The following is a 13,555-nucleotide window of genomic DNA, read 5'->3' as shown; positions in this document are numbered from 1 at the left end:
GTTTATGCATTGGCTATAAGATTGGGTTCAAACTTCAATATTTTACTCCAAGGTTTTAAGTTTGTCTTAATGAATTGCTTATTTTCTTATTTACCAGACAAGAATAGTATCCTGAACCTTCTTTGTTTCATTTTCCTTGAAACTCACAGGTAAATCATATGCTTGATCACAATATCTGTTAGTACAGGCAAATAACATTTCATTTAAAAAATGTTAAATCTTATGTTCAAATCTTGTTACATATATGTATGTACACAGGTACATATATATATATATATATACATATACACACCTTTATACATATATATGAATACATACAAACACAATTTCAAATTAGGTTTCCTAATGTACATTTGGAAAACTCAGTAGTGGCCACAGGACTGGAAAAGGTCAGTTTTCATTCCAATCCCAAAGAAATGCAATGCCAAAGAATGCTCAAACTACCGCACAATTGCACTCATCTCACACGCTAGTAAACTAATGCTCAAAATTCTCCAAGCCAGGCTTCAGCAATACGTGAACCGTGAACTTCCAGATGTTCAAGCTGGTTTTAGAAAAGGCAGAGGAACCAGAGATCAAATTGCCAACATCCGCTGGATCATGGAAAAATGAAGAGAGTTACAGAAAAACATCTACCTCTGCTTTATTGACTATGCAAAAGCCTTTGACTGTGTGGATCACAAGAAACTGTGGAAAATTCTGAAAGAGATGGGAATACCAGACCACGTGACCTGCCTCTTGAGAAACCTGTATGCAGGTCAGGAAGCAACAGTTAGAACTGGACATGGAACAACAGACTGGTTCCAAATAGGAAAAGGAGTTCGTCAAGGCTGTATATTGTCACCCTGCTTATTTAACTTACATGCAGACTACATCATGAGAAACGCTGGGCTGGAAGAAGCACAGGCTGGAATCAAAATTGCCGGGAGAAATATCAATAACCTCAGATATGCAGATGACACCACCCTTATGGCAGAAAGTGAAGAGGAACTAAAAAGCCTCTTGATGCAAGTGAAAGTGGAGAGTGAAAATGTTGGCTTAAAGCTCAACGTTCAGAAAACTAAGATCATGGAATCTGGTCCCATCTCTTCATGGGAAATAGATGGGGAAACAGTGGAAACAGTGTCAGACTTTATTTTTTGGAGTTCCAAAATCACTGCAAATGGTGATTGCAGCCATGAAATTAAAAGACGCTTACTCCTTGGAAGGAAGGTTATGACCAACCTAGATAGCATATTCAAAAGCAGAGACGTTACTTTGCCAACAAAGGTCCGTCTAGTCAAGGCTATGGTTTTCCAGTAGTCATGTATGGATGTCAGAGTTGGACTGTGAAGAAAGCTGAGCGCCAAAGAATTGATGCTTTTGAACTGTGGTGTTGGAGAAGACTCTTGAGAGTCCCTTGGACTGCAAGGAGATCCAACCTGTCCATTCTAAAGGAGATCAGTCCTCGGTGTTCTCTGGAAGGAATGATGCTAAAGCTGAAACTCCGATACTTTGGCCACCTCATGGGAAGAGTTGACTCATTGGAAAAGACTCTGATGCTGGGAGGGATTGAGGGCAGGAGGAGGAGGGGACGACAGAGGATGAGATGGCTGGATGGCATCACTGACTCGATGGACGTGAGTCTGAGTGAACTCCAGGAGTTGGTGATGGACAGGGAGGCCTGGCTTGCTGCAATTCATGGGGTCGCAAAGAGTCGGACATGACTGAGTGACTGAACTGAACTGAAAGGTACATTTGGTATGAAATGTTGAATAAAGACTTAAATTGTTTCCTTTATTTACGAGTTTTCAAAATAATGAGTTGGTTCTCTAGCATTCTTCAAAGGTGAATAATGAGTTTTTTTAAAGTATCATTATGAAATTATGTATTAAGTTGTATGTTACGTTGCAATCCATTTTAGTTATTCTTAAGAAGCTTAAATTGTCTCATCTTTGGCCAGTGGGAACCAATTCAAGTTGGCTTTTTCACATTTATTCTCAAGTCCTTTTACATTACCCCAGTAATCTTTGATAGTTTTCATGATTAATAGTATGATAGGATATTTTAGGCTTACCTTGAACATTTCCTATCCTAGAATCAGCCTTTGCTTCTAGGGATCTGTTTCAGGGGCAAATGTTGTTTACTGTCAATAATTGGATATAAAAGTATGTGCTTGTTGCTACTGCATAGTCCCCGTTTTTAGGCAGAACTAAGAAATACATATATTTTAAAATGTAAAATATTATAGTTTATTCTGATATATCCAGTTCAAATTCGTGATCACATAATTTTTATGTAACTCACTGATTTTACATCTGTCCTTTTTTGTCCCACACCCAAAACACCAACTTAATTATCCATTTGCTTTTTCTCAGACTATGCATGCAATATAATTACAAGAATGTGCTTGCGTGTGCGTGCTCAGTTGCTTTAGTCATGTCCAACTCTTTGTGACCCCATGGATTGTAGTCCACCAGGCTCCTCCATCCCTGGGATTATCCTGGCAAGAAAAATGGAGTGGGTTGCCATTTCTTCCTTCAGGGGATCTTGGTATAGACGCAGGAGATCGAACCTGTGTCTGCTGTGGCTCCTGTATTTTAGAATTCTTTACCACTTGAGCCACCTAAGAAGCCCCTAATTACAATAACACCACCAATTAATATCACAAAACTGTGGCTGAGGATAACAATTTAAGTTATTGTTTTGTTGTTGCTGCTTTCAAGTTTATTTCTTAGTTTAAATCATATGAGGAAAGTACTGTTAAGTGTTTGAATATGGTTTTTAAAAATTCCTGGGACTTCCATGGTGGTCTACTGGTTAAGACTCTGTGCTTCCAATGCAAGGGGTGCAAGTTCAATCCCTGGCCAGGGAACTAAGGTCTCACATGCTGCATGCTGCTGCTGCTGCTGCTGCTAAGTCACTTCATATCTGACTCTGTGCAACCCCATAGATGGCAGCCCACCAGGCTCCCCTGTCCCTAGGATTCTCCAGGCAAGAATACTGGAGTGGGTTGCCATTTCCTTCTCCAATGCATGAAGGTGAAAAGTGAAAGTGAAGTTGCTCAGTTGTGTCCGATTCCTAGCGATCCCATGGACCGCAGCCTACCAGGCTCCTCTGTCCATGGGATTTACCAGGCAAGAGTACTGGAGTAGGGTGCCATCGCCTTCTCCACACATGCTGCATGGTGTGGCCAAAAAGAAGATAAAAAACTACTATGTTTAAAGTCACTTAGAATATTCTCTGTATGGTTATGCCACCAACTCCATATATAATTAAGTTCACTTATTTCATTTAGATGGGATCACTTTAAAATTTTAATGTATTTTTGTTTTATAATTTGTAAATTATATTTATATATATTCTATGTTTCTGAAGTCACATTTTTATGAGAAAACTTCCTGTTATTCCATCTTTGCTCCTCTGTTCCCTTCTTTTTTACAGGTAACCATTTTTAAGGGCTTCCCTGGTGGCTTAGGTGGTAAAGAATCTGCCTGCAATTTAGGAGACCTGGGTTTGATCCCTGGGGTTGGGAAGATAACCTGGAGAAGGGAATGGCAACCCACTCCAGTACTCTTGCCTGGAGAATTCCATAGACAGAGGAGCCTTGCAGGCTACATACAGTCCATGGAGTCACAAAGAGTTGGACACGTCTGAGCCACTAACACTGTGTTTTAAGGTTTTGACTTTTCATTTAATTTAAAAAGTGAGATAGGTGAATGGTAATATGCCATAGATGCTTTTTCCCACTTTGATATTTTTACTCAACAATATATACTGGAGTAGACAGTGAATTACTTTATATTGCATATATTCTTTATTCCCTTTTAAAAATTGCATAGTACTTCACTGCATGTATGTATCATAATTATTCAGCCATTTCACTATGATGGACTTTTGGGTTATTTCCATATGTTAGCCTAAAACAATGAAAAACCAGTTATTTTACCAGCAAAATGGGGTTTCTTAGGGAGCAACACAGAATTGCAGTTTGGGAGATGCAACTGTGTGAAGAACCACAAGCAAGTTCAATAAAGCAAAGGAAAGAAAATTCTTATAGAGGAGATGGGAGAGTCAGGAGAGATGTTGATAAAAAGTCCATTGAGGAAACCGAGAGTGCAAAGTGTAACAGCTCTTAATTGACTGACTTGTGACAGTCCCATTGGCTGAGCTGTTGCCAGGAAGGAAGAGATGTCTTCCTCTTGCTGGCATTTGTAGTAAAACCATATTACTTCCAGCTGGAGATGCATGGTGTCTCTTTCTGTTGGGATCTGTGTGGACTTTAACTGGAACATGGGTGACAGCTCCTTCTTTTGACCTTCAGACTACATTTTATTGAGGCTTCTGTATTAATTTTCATAGAAACTTTTGCTATAAGAAACAATGCTTCAATGAATAACTTCTTTTTTGGTCAGATTCTTGGGGTGGGATTTGCCAGACAAAAAATAAAATGTATATGTAACTTTGCTAGATTCCATGAACATCTCTTTTGTTGGGCTTTTTCTACTTTTCAGTTTAACAAGCAATATTTGAGAGTGTTCCTTTTCCCCACAACTGCCTTACTAACAGGCTGTGCTGTGAAAATTTTGAATTTTTGCCAATTTGTTGGGTGAGACATAGTATATCAGTGATTTTAATTTGCATTTCTCTTATGAAGAAGGTTGAGAATGTTTCTATTTAAGGGGCATTTGCATTTCTTTTTCTGTGAAATGTCTGTTCATATCTCTTGCCATTTTTCTCTCAGGGTGTTGGTGTTTTATTCATTTTTGGATACTCTTTATATGTAGGGTTATTAAATTGTCTGTGTTACAATGTTTTTCATATTTTCACTTCATCTAGTTTTGACCATTGCCAGGAACATTTTCCCTATTCTTCACTTATAGAGGAATTGACTCGTAATTTCTCCTAGTACTTGAATGGTTCAAATGTTTATATTTAAATATCTGATCTTTTTGAAATTTATTCTTGGAACAGATCCAAATTCATCTTTTTCCTTATGACTACTCAGTTATCTCAACACCACTTATGAAAAAGTCCATCTTTTCTTTACTGCTTTGAGATACAGCTTTTATCTATGTTAAATTTCCATATATATGCACTTGGGTAATTTCTCAACTTTCTATTTTATTGGTCTTTTTTTTTTTTCATGTGCCAATGCTACCATTAAATTATTAAGCTTTTATAGCATATTTAATATCTGATATGACACCCCCCTCCATTCTCAATGTTCTTTTTCAAGGTTTTCTAGGCTTTTTTTTTTTTTTTTTTTTTATTCCAAATGAATTTTATAATCAATTTATGCTGGTAGCAGCATTCTTTTTTTTTTTTTTTTTTTGGCTGCCTGGCTTGCAAGATCTTAGCACCTCCACCAGGAGGAACCTGTGCCCCCTATAGTGGAAACATGGTCTTAACCCGTGGACTGCCAGGGAAGTTCTGTAACAGTGTTCTGAATCAGCAGTGTTTATTGGAAACACTATCAAGAGTTTTTTTTAAAAAGAAAATAAACACTTGACCCCACCCAGACGTAGTGAGTCTCTAGATATTGAGCCTGGGTATGCACATTTTGAAAAACTGTTCAGTTGATTTTAATAATCCCATTTTAAAATGACCTATAAAGCATAAATTCAAGTTCTAATTCCAGACCACCTTATGATTTGTTTTCCCTTATGTATTCTGTATTCTGGACCTGACTAAATGACTGCAGCATTTGCCCAGTTCCCTAAGCCAGAAATTTAGTTTTCCTTTAATCCTTCCTTTTAACTCAGTTTGTCACAAAATCTACATTTTACTTTGCTTTAAACCTCCAGTACCACTGTCTTTTACCGTTTTCTCATGGTCTCTTAAGATACCTCTTCATAATATAGTCTATCATCTGCACTATCTATACAGTTAATTTTTTCCTAAAAATAATGTTGATCATGTTACTTCTTTGCTGACCTTTGTTGGCTTTCAGGATAAATTCATCCAAGGGACATAAGGCCTTATCCCTGGTTTTCCTCCTTAGTCCCTGTTATTTTACAACTCACACTGAGTATTCCTGTTACACTGAATTTCTGACTACTGGATGGACATCAGACCTGGTAGCTTTTGTAATTTAAATTTATGGTTTCTTTCTTTCACTTAGAATTTGTTCCTGTCTTCTTTGCCTGGAAAGCTCTCAGTATTTGAGATGCAGTTCAAATGGCCTTTCTTTGATAAAGCTTTTATATAGACTCTTAGAATTAGTAGATCCATCCTCTTTATTCTAGCAAAACTTTATTATTTGTATCTTTATAATGTGATTTTTGTAAGTCTCTGATCTCCCAGAAATTTCACACTTTCAACATCAACCAGAATGTGAGCTTTCATGTGTTTTCCAGCCTCTAGCAGAGTGCATAGCATATAGCAAGCACTCAAATGTTTGTTCAGTGAATGAAAACAAATAAAGCTTCATTAGTCTGTACTGATTGAAACAGAAACAAGACATGACAGTGGCCAGGTGGTTCTACTATTAAGATCTCTCATTCGTTTGGCTTTTTGTAGTTTGTAGTCAGCCTAGACTTTGTTCTCTGCACATGAGAGTTCCTTACTCTCTGAAGGTCCATGTAACCGAACCTACAATAGGATACCTGTCCATCTTTATCTCTTCCTGTTTATGAAGTTCTGTCTTGGTCCTAAGAATAGATAATGCTTTATAAAAAAAGTACAGTTTAGTCTATAGTGGTAGAATAATTAATTTATGGTACTAATTTAGAATAATTATTGGTATGAATAATTAGTCTAGGTGTATATCACATATAGGATTTTACTTATATTGGAAAAGATCTATTTGATCATTAAATTCTTTTATAATTCTGTACATGATCAAGTACTAATTTAAATGATGAACTTAAGTAGAAGAAACAGTGCTATGGGAGCCAAATTATTTTATAACTTATAATTATTTTTTCTCCACCCCCCCAACTCTATGACTATGTTGTCATCTTTGAAATAATCAAATGTGATAACATGGAAAAGGGAAAGAATCATATTTAAAAATAATTTAACCATAACTTCCTAGTAAGTGGGTATCAAATACTAGAGTAATCCAGTTTAAAATTTTTAATATTTCATTATTTTAAAAATCAGTCTTAAAGGTATAGATTAAATTGGATAGTAATATATTTGAATTACCAAATAACACCAAATTATTTTAAACATATTTTAATATAAAAATTGAAGTTTTTATTAAAATACATAAATTCATTTTATTATATCCATCTATGAGTTTTTCACTTGTCAACTGTATTTAAAAAATATTTTTCAAACTATGTAAAGAGCCCTTGATGATAATAAAAATACAGTTTTTAAATATCTTAAACATACCAAAATCAAATTCTTTATTATTACCACATTTACCCTTTATTTCAACATTTGATGACACTCTTAAGTTACTTCATTATTCAACCAAGAGAAAAACAACTTTGTGTTATATATGGCTTCAACTTGAAATTATACATGTATATGTAAGTTAGTCACTTTCATTATCTGTGTACCATATTTTCTATTGATTAGGCATATATTAAAATTTTTAATTACTAAATAAGTTTTCTTATGTTAAACAGTTTTCCCCACAGGTGCTTTTTTGTAAAAACTAGGCAATGTAAATTACATATTCTTATGAAACATTGTCTGGAAAGCCAGTGTGCCATCTTCAAAGCCAGTATTATTATTTCAGCATTTTATTGGAACCAAACTTTGAATTATGCTTTGCAGTCTATTTTAAAAGTATTTAAGTAAAAGATACATTCTTAGTTATATAAGTTATTCAAGTGTGCCACAACTTTATTTCCAGAGAAATGTTTTAAGAGAATTCTTATATGAAAATTCAAACAATTTGAATCTAGCTATTTCTTTTTATCCTTCCAAAATTGAATATTTTCAGCAGTAATGCTAATGATTAGACAAAATGTCTGAAATGGATTGACGGATTGTTGAAATATTAAAATACTTTATTTACACACAGAAATACCAGTGAATTGTCCTGTTTACTTCCAAATATTTAAAAATACTGTTATAAGTAATGACCCCTATTATATAAAATGCATCATATTTTTTACATGTTACTTTGCTGAAGTAATATCTAAATGCTAGCTTTCCACACTTATACTGGAATCTGTAGTTTTCTTTAACATTATTAGTACATTTTGATATTGTGGAACTGTTGACCCAGTCATACATGTACAGAACTTGGCCTTTGAGTTAATTAAATATGAGTTAATAATATATTATAAGGAAATTATTATCCTTATTACAGTTATTAGGTAGTTACTCAAATTATAGCTTCAAAGGAATGCAGAGCATGGAAAACTCAGGATTAAATTATGCATTTGAACCTTAGGCCAGCTTTTACTGTGGAGACAGTTTTCTGCTAAGACCAGAATTGTATGTCATTGAAATTAAATGGTTTTCTGGGGATGGAAGGTTCCAGTTTTTAATGAAATTACTGAGTGTGGTGTAGTGAAATGATTAAAATCTGTATTCCGGGAATGTGGCAGGGAAAAAAAATCAATAAGTGCTAGCACAGCTTTGCTGCTCAATGTGAATCCTGAGAATGAAATAAACTATTACAAAAATAATAATTAAAAACATATCAGCACATTAATTTATTTAGCATCAGTCTCCTGAGACATCATCTTCACTAATTTTTAGCATACATTTTACTATGTAATGAGCAGCCTTCTTTTCAGATATCCCTATTAGACAGGCAGTATTTCTGCCCTTCCCCCAGTGCTCCTGCATTGCAATCATTGTACTTGCACTTATTATGTTACAAATGACCGAGGTAAGGCTGACATTCTCAGTGCATGCAAAAAGACCTAGTCTGCCAAGCTTTTTTTTTTTTCCTAATGAAGCAGCTTTGTGAAATCTCCCCATGTGTTAATACTAATGAAGATCCTCCAGCACAATTAAAATCACAGCCAGTGGCTGAAGAGGAAACATAAAACAATAGCATCTTTTAAGATACATTTATCTACATATGCATGTACAAAATACACATATATGGTCAAATTATTTTTCTATAGGTTGCCTTTCACTTACTATTCATCCTGAAGATTAAATTATGCAGTTTTTAGTTATATGAACTTTTGGGACTTTTAATGTGTTCCAGGGGGAAAACACTACCTCAATGAAAAAAAATTTAATTATTTATCTTCTTTGGTAATAAAGCATTACTAAGGATAAGGCCTTTAAAAAAATTTTTTTTTAGGAAACTATAGGGTGGTGTGCTGTAGGAGGGGATGGGGTGTACTTCACCTTTAGTTCAACTTTATTGGTTTCAGGATGTTTAAATTAGTGGAGGAAAATGAAAATGGAAGGGTAAAAAATAGGAAGTTAGAAGAAATTGTGGGGTAGACAAATAGCATACCTCGTGTGTAATTTAAAGATGGAGCAATAGGTTACCTAGTCTTAACTTGGTATTTTAAGTGTTCTAATTCCTACAATTAGCTATCCTCTCCCCACCTTTTTTGCCTTCTCACAAGTGTGTGTGTAGGGGGGACTATTGAGGTTACCTTTTGAAGTTTTAACGTATAACTTTAAAACGACTTATTATTTTAACGTTTTATTTAAATTTTAACTCAGTGCATAAACATTACAGCAGCTTAACCTTCCCGGGTTAGGGAAGTAGCATTTTATCCTGGGACCATTTTGCGTCCTGCTTTTTATTTTGAGTTCCAAACATATTACATTTAGTTGACTTTTAGATTTTAACCAAATTCTGAGTTTACAAAGTTTAGGTGAACATTGTTAATCTACGCTCCCTATTCGCCCGTGTACTTTTTTTAAAAAATTACGTTTTCAATCCTATTTTCTGTCTTCTCTACTTTTAAAAGTAAAACAAAACATTAGAGTTCCTTAACTTTTTCCTGGAAGAAGAATCGGTGCAAACTCAAAGCTACAGGATTCTTTGGAGGAAGAAGCCACCCCCTCCCCTCCCTTGGCTACTTTAGGAGCTGATGGGTCATTTATTATTGGAACTGAAATGGTATAAACAATTCTCTCTCTTTTTTCCCTTGTTAACAGCAACTTTCATTGTTAGAGAGAGGAGAGAGAGAAGCCTTGTTGGTTGACGTCACTTGGTTCATGAAGCCTTCGCCTAGAAGTGAAGCTGCTGAACAAACCTTGAGAAGAATCATCTCCTGCTTCAATCTGCTGCTGGATAGGAACTAATCAGAGAGAGAGAGGCGGAAGACGGAGAAGGAGGGCGTCCAGGGCTTTGCCGATCACAAATCTCACCTCCACTCCAACTCTCCTTATACTTTTCTTGCAAAAATAATAATAGAAATAAGGAGGTGGTGGGGTTTCCAAAACAAAAATCGTAACCTTTAACCATCTGGGGAAGGCAAAAATCCCATCCACCGCAACTCTCAGTTCGAAAGTAAAGGTGAGTTTAAAATCCTCGGGTGTGAGGGGTGCGGGTGAAGATGAAAATTCCAAATATTGTAAAGCCGTTTGAAACCGAAAAAGAGAAGAAACTGCGCTCCTGCGAGTGGGTTAGACTCCGGAGTTGCTTATCTGGAGGCGCTTGCCCTGCCCGCCCTGCCCGCCCGGCCGCGGCTGTTTACCCTCGCCGGTCGGTGTGTCTCTTTGTTGTGCTGGCTGGAAGGCTGGGGTGGTGCTCGGGGTCCCGATTGCAGTTTGGGGGAGGAGGACGCGGAGATGCGCGGTCCTGGGTGGGAGGTGGGGAGTGCGGTCTCAGGAGAACGTAAACTTTATTCGTAGCCGCCAGTGCGGGACTTCGGTCTAGCAGGGCCGCGGGCCGTGCCTCCCCCGGCGTGGGCAGACGCTGCCGCCGCGAGTCCGCCTCCTTTGTGCCGGCCTCCCTGCTCGGCCGCCGGCGCTTCGCGTCTTTTTTCCTCCCTGCGGCTTCCAGCGCTCAGGTCGCCGCCAACAGTTTGGCTTCTCAAAAAATCACCTCTGGCACGGTTGCGATCGCCATTCCTACCCGGGAATAACCGCTGCTCCCCCCATCCCCGCCGGGGTAGTTTCAAGATTACCCCCCCACCCCCCCAGTCCGCCTACTGCTGCCCTTTTCTGCCTCCGCCCCCTCTTCCCTGTAGGACTGATAAGCTGCGCCTGCCACCCCCCACCCCCCAATTCGGGTCTCTTTTGCTCTCTCTCCCCGAGTAGCTTGGGGCTTGGGAGTTTACAGAAAGTGAGCTGGGTGGGGTGGGGTGGGAGTAGGGGCAGGTGGAACTGGGAAAAGATCTGGATACCTGGAAAGTCTGTTTCAGTACGTAGAGATTAGAGGAGCATAGCTTTTCCTACAGTAATGTCTGTCTCCTAGCAGTTCTTCCCCGGGTGCTGCCTCCTGTTCTCAACTCTTCTTCGCTCTTTTAATCTTTTTGCTCCCCTTCCCCCGCTCCCTTCCCATTCGCGGCTCCTCTTCTCTTAAAGTAATTCCACGAACCTCAGAAATGGGACTTGGGAAAGGAAGGAAATGTTTGGAGAGTCAGAACTGGCCCTGCTGTTTGGGAGATTTTCCCTTCTTTTCTCTCCTTCTGTATTTATCTTTTGTGTGTTGCTTCCTTATAAAGAGAGAAGCAGCTGCAGTCCTTGGCCGAGTTGCTGAAATTTATCCCTTTGTGTATATTACAATATCCTCCATTTTTTTCCCCTCTGCCCTCTAAACAACAAGCGTTTCGCCATCTTGGGCAATTTTTATTCTCAAGTCTCTCTCTCTTTTTTTAATTTTTATTTTTCAAAGACTGGGAAGAAACCTCAGAAAGTCAAAAAGTGTGTCTGGTTAAGATTCAAAGTTTAGGGAATGTTCAGGGGGCCCGGTGACGTCATGTAAACTTTATGAAGAAATTTTACCAGGAGTAAATTTTTCGCTTAATTTTTTCCCTGTTTTAAGCGACCATGTGAAGGACCATGTAACTTACAGGTTAACGATAAGCTGTTCTGCTTATTTTTGTGTCCTGCTCTCAAAATGAGCCCTCGGTGTCTGCACATTTTATGTTTTGGTAACAGGTGGAAAACTGTGCGAAAAAATGGTGGAAACAGTGGTCTTTGGTATTTAGCAGGCTTTTGTGTATATGTTTTTTATACTTTAAAGGATTTGAATATTTGCATGTTTCCTTTTTTATTTACTCCACTCCTGTGGATTTTTCTTTAATCAGCTTGGTTAATATTTATGTATACTTATTTTAGATGACCTAGATCACTTCTTGTAATTAACTGTTCTGTTTTTTTACATATTTCTTTGCATTTTGAAGGTACAGTTTTCAAAAAAAGCTGGCGATACTGGATACTTTAAAAATATAGTAGCAGATATTAAGTAAAATGATTGGTGAAAATATAGTTAGTGTTTAAAAGGCAACATTGATTTAAAAATATATTTTATAATCTCAAGTATATGCTCTTTTGTCAGCCATTATGAAAAGATAAACAATAAAAACTTGTGTTTTAATTTGCTTGTCTAAAATAGTTTTTCCCCTCACTAAAGTTCGGTTGGTCACATGATCAAACTTAATGATATACTGACTGGTATATAAATAAGAGGCAATGCAAATTGAATGGGAAAGTGGAATTCTATCTCCTGTAGTCATTTTCAGTCAGCATATTTACTTCTCTTCTAACAAGGACATGAAACTGTCTGTATTTAATTTGCATTCTCTTTGTCTTCTGGGTAGGGAAAAACATTGACTACCATTAACTCAAAAAAAAGCTAATAGAAACAATTCCAAGTACATTGAAAGATTTGTCTAACACATAAAAACTTAGGTTGTATATGGTATGTTTCTATTGCTGTAGCAGTCTTATTTGGTGTTATCTGCTATGCTATTTATTTAGAGATTTGCTTTATGTAAAATGCAATACAGAAAGCTTGACTGAATTGAATGTCTGACATTTATGTGAATCGTAGGTAGGTGAAAAATGTTTAAATAGTTAAAAGCACATAGAACAGATGGTTCTAAATTATACATGCAACAAAGGACTAGAAGATTTGGCAGATTATAAATGGCAAGCACAGAGGATAAGCAGTTTAAGAAAATGGGAGTTAAGTACGTTTGATGTCTCACACCTATTGTAAACACTGTACATATTGTCACTCTGCTGCATAATCAATAACTTCCACACATTGAGGCTCTTGTAAGTTTCAGACAGAAAAAAGCAGATTTTATAGATGTTTGAAATGAATGGTGAATGTAAAAGTATGTAAAGCCTGTGATGATGAGTTTTTCTCTTTCTTTTTTTAAAGAAAATTATATGCTTTAAAATAGGGGATTATTTGTAAGAACTTAATGTTGTATTCATATAATGGTTTGGACAGAAATAGGAGTAGATACATATTTTGAAATACAGGGGGATAGTATATTTGCTGTTATCTGTTATACTAAGGCTGAACTGTAGCAGCATTTACTGTTTCAAACACTCTTGAACAATCATTTTTAGACTCTTCAGTCTTGAAAATGCATTTATTAGAATACTATTAGCATAAGTTACTAAACACATTAAATGAAAGAAGCATATGTTAGTAATACTTTTTGAGTTTTGTATGTAAAATAAGATTTTACTTGGTAACTATAGTTTACTCTCAGTTTTAAAAATG

At 36.8% G+C, this 13,555-nt stretch overlaps 1 protein-coding gene across 12 annotated transcripts in view; it reads left to right on the top strand.

Moving 5' to 3' along the window:
* Positions 1-13,555, top strand: part of BAZ2B (bromodomain adjacent to zinc finger domain 2B) — a 422,769-nt gene that overhangs the window by 81,108 nt on the left and 328,106 nt on the right. For 11 of the 12 annotated variants that reach the window (XM_070357382.1, XM_070357397.1, XM_070357374.1 and 8 more), the window contains exon 1: positions 8,685-10,384. The gene's annotated coding sequence lies outside the window, so the exon portion shown is untranslated. Of the gene's footprint in view, positions 1-8,684; positions 10,385-13,555 lie in introns of those variants that run through there. The other variant, XM_070357371.1, reaches the window with a different exon arrangement.

This window comes from Bos mutus, chromosome 2 (genome assembly GCF_027580195.1).
Source record: "Bos mutus isolate GX-2022 chromosome 2, NWIPB_WYAK_1.1, whole genome shotgun sequence".
Taxonomy (NCBI): domain Eukaryota; kingdom Metazoa; phylum Chordata; class Mammalia; order Artiodactyla; family Bovidae; genus Bos; species Bos mutus.
Note: the sequence above shows the minus strand (reverse complement) of the source record. Positions and strands in the feature narration are given on the sequence as shown.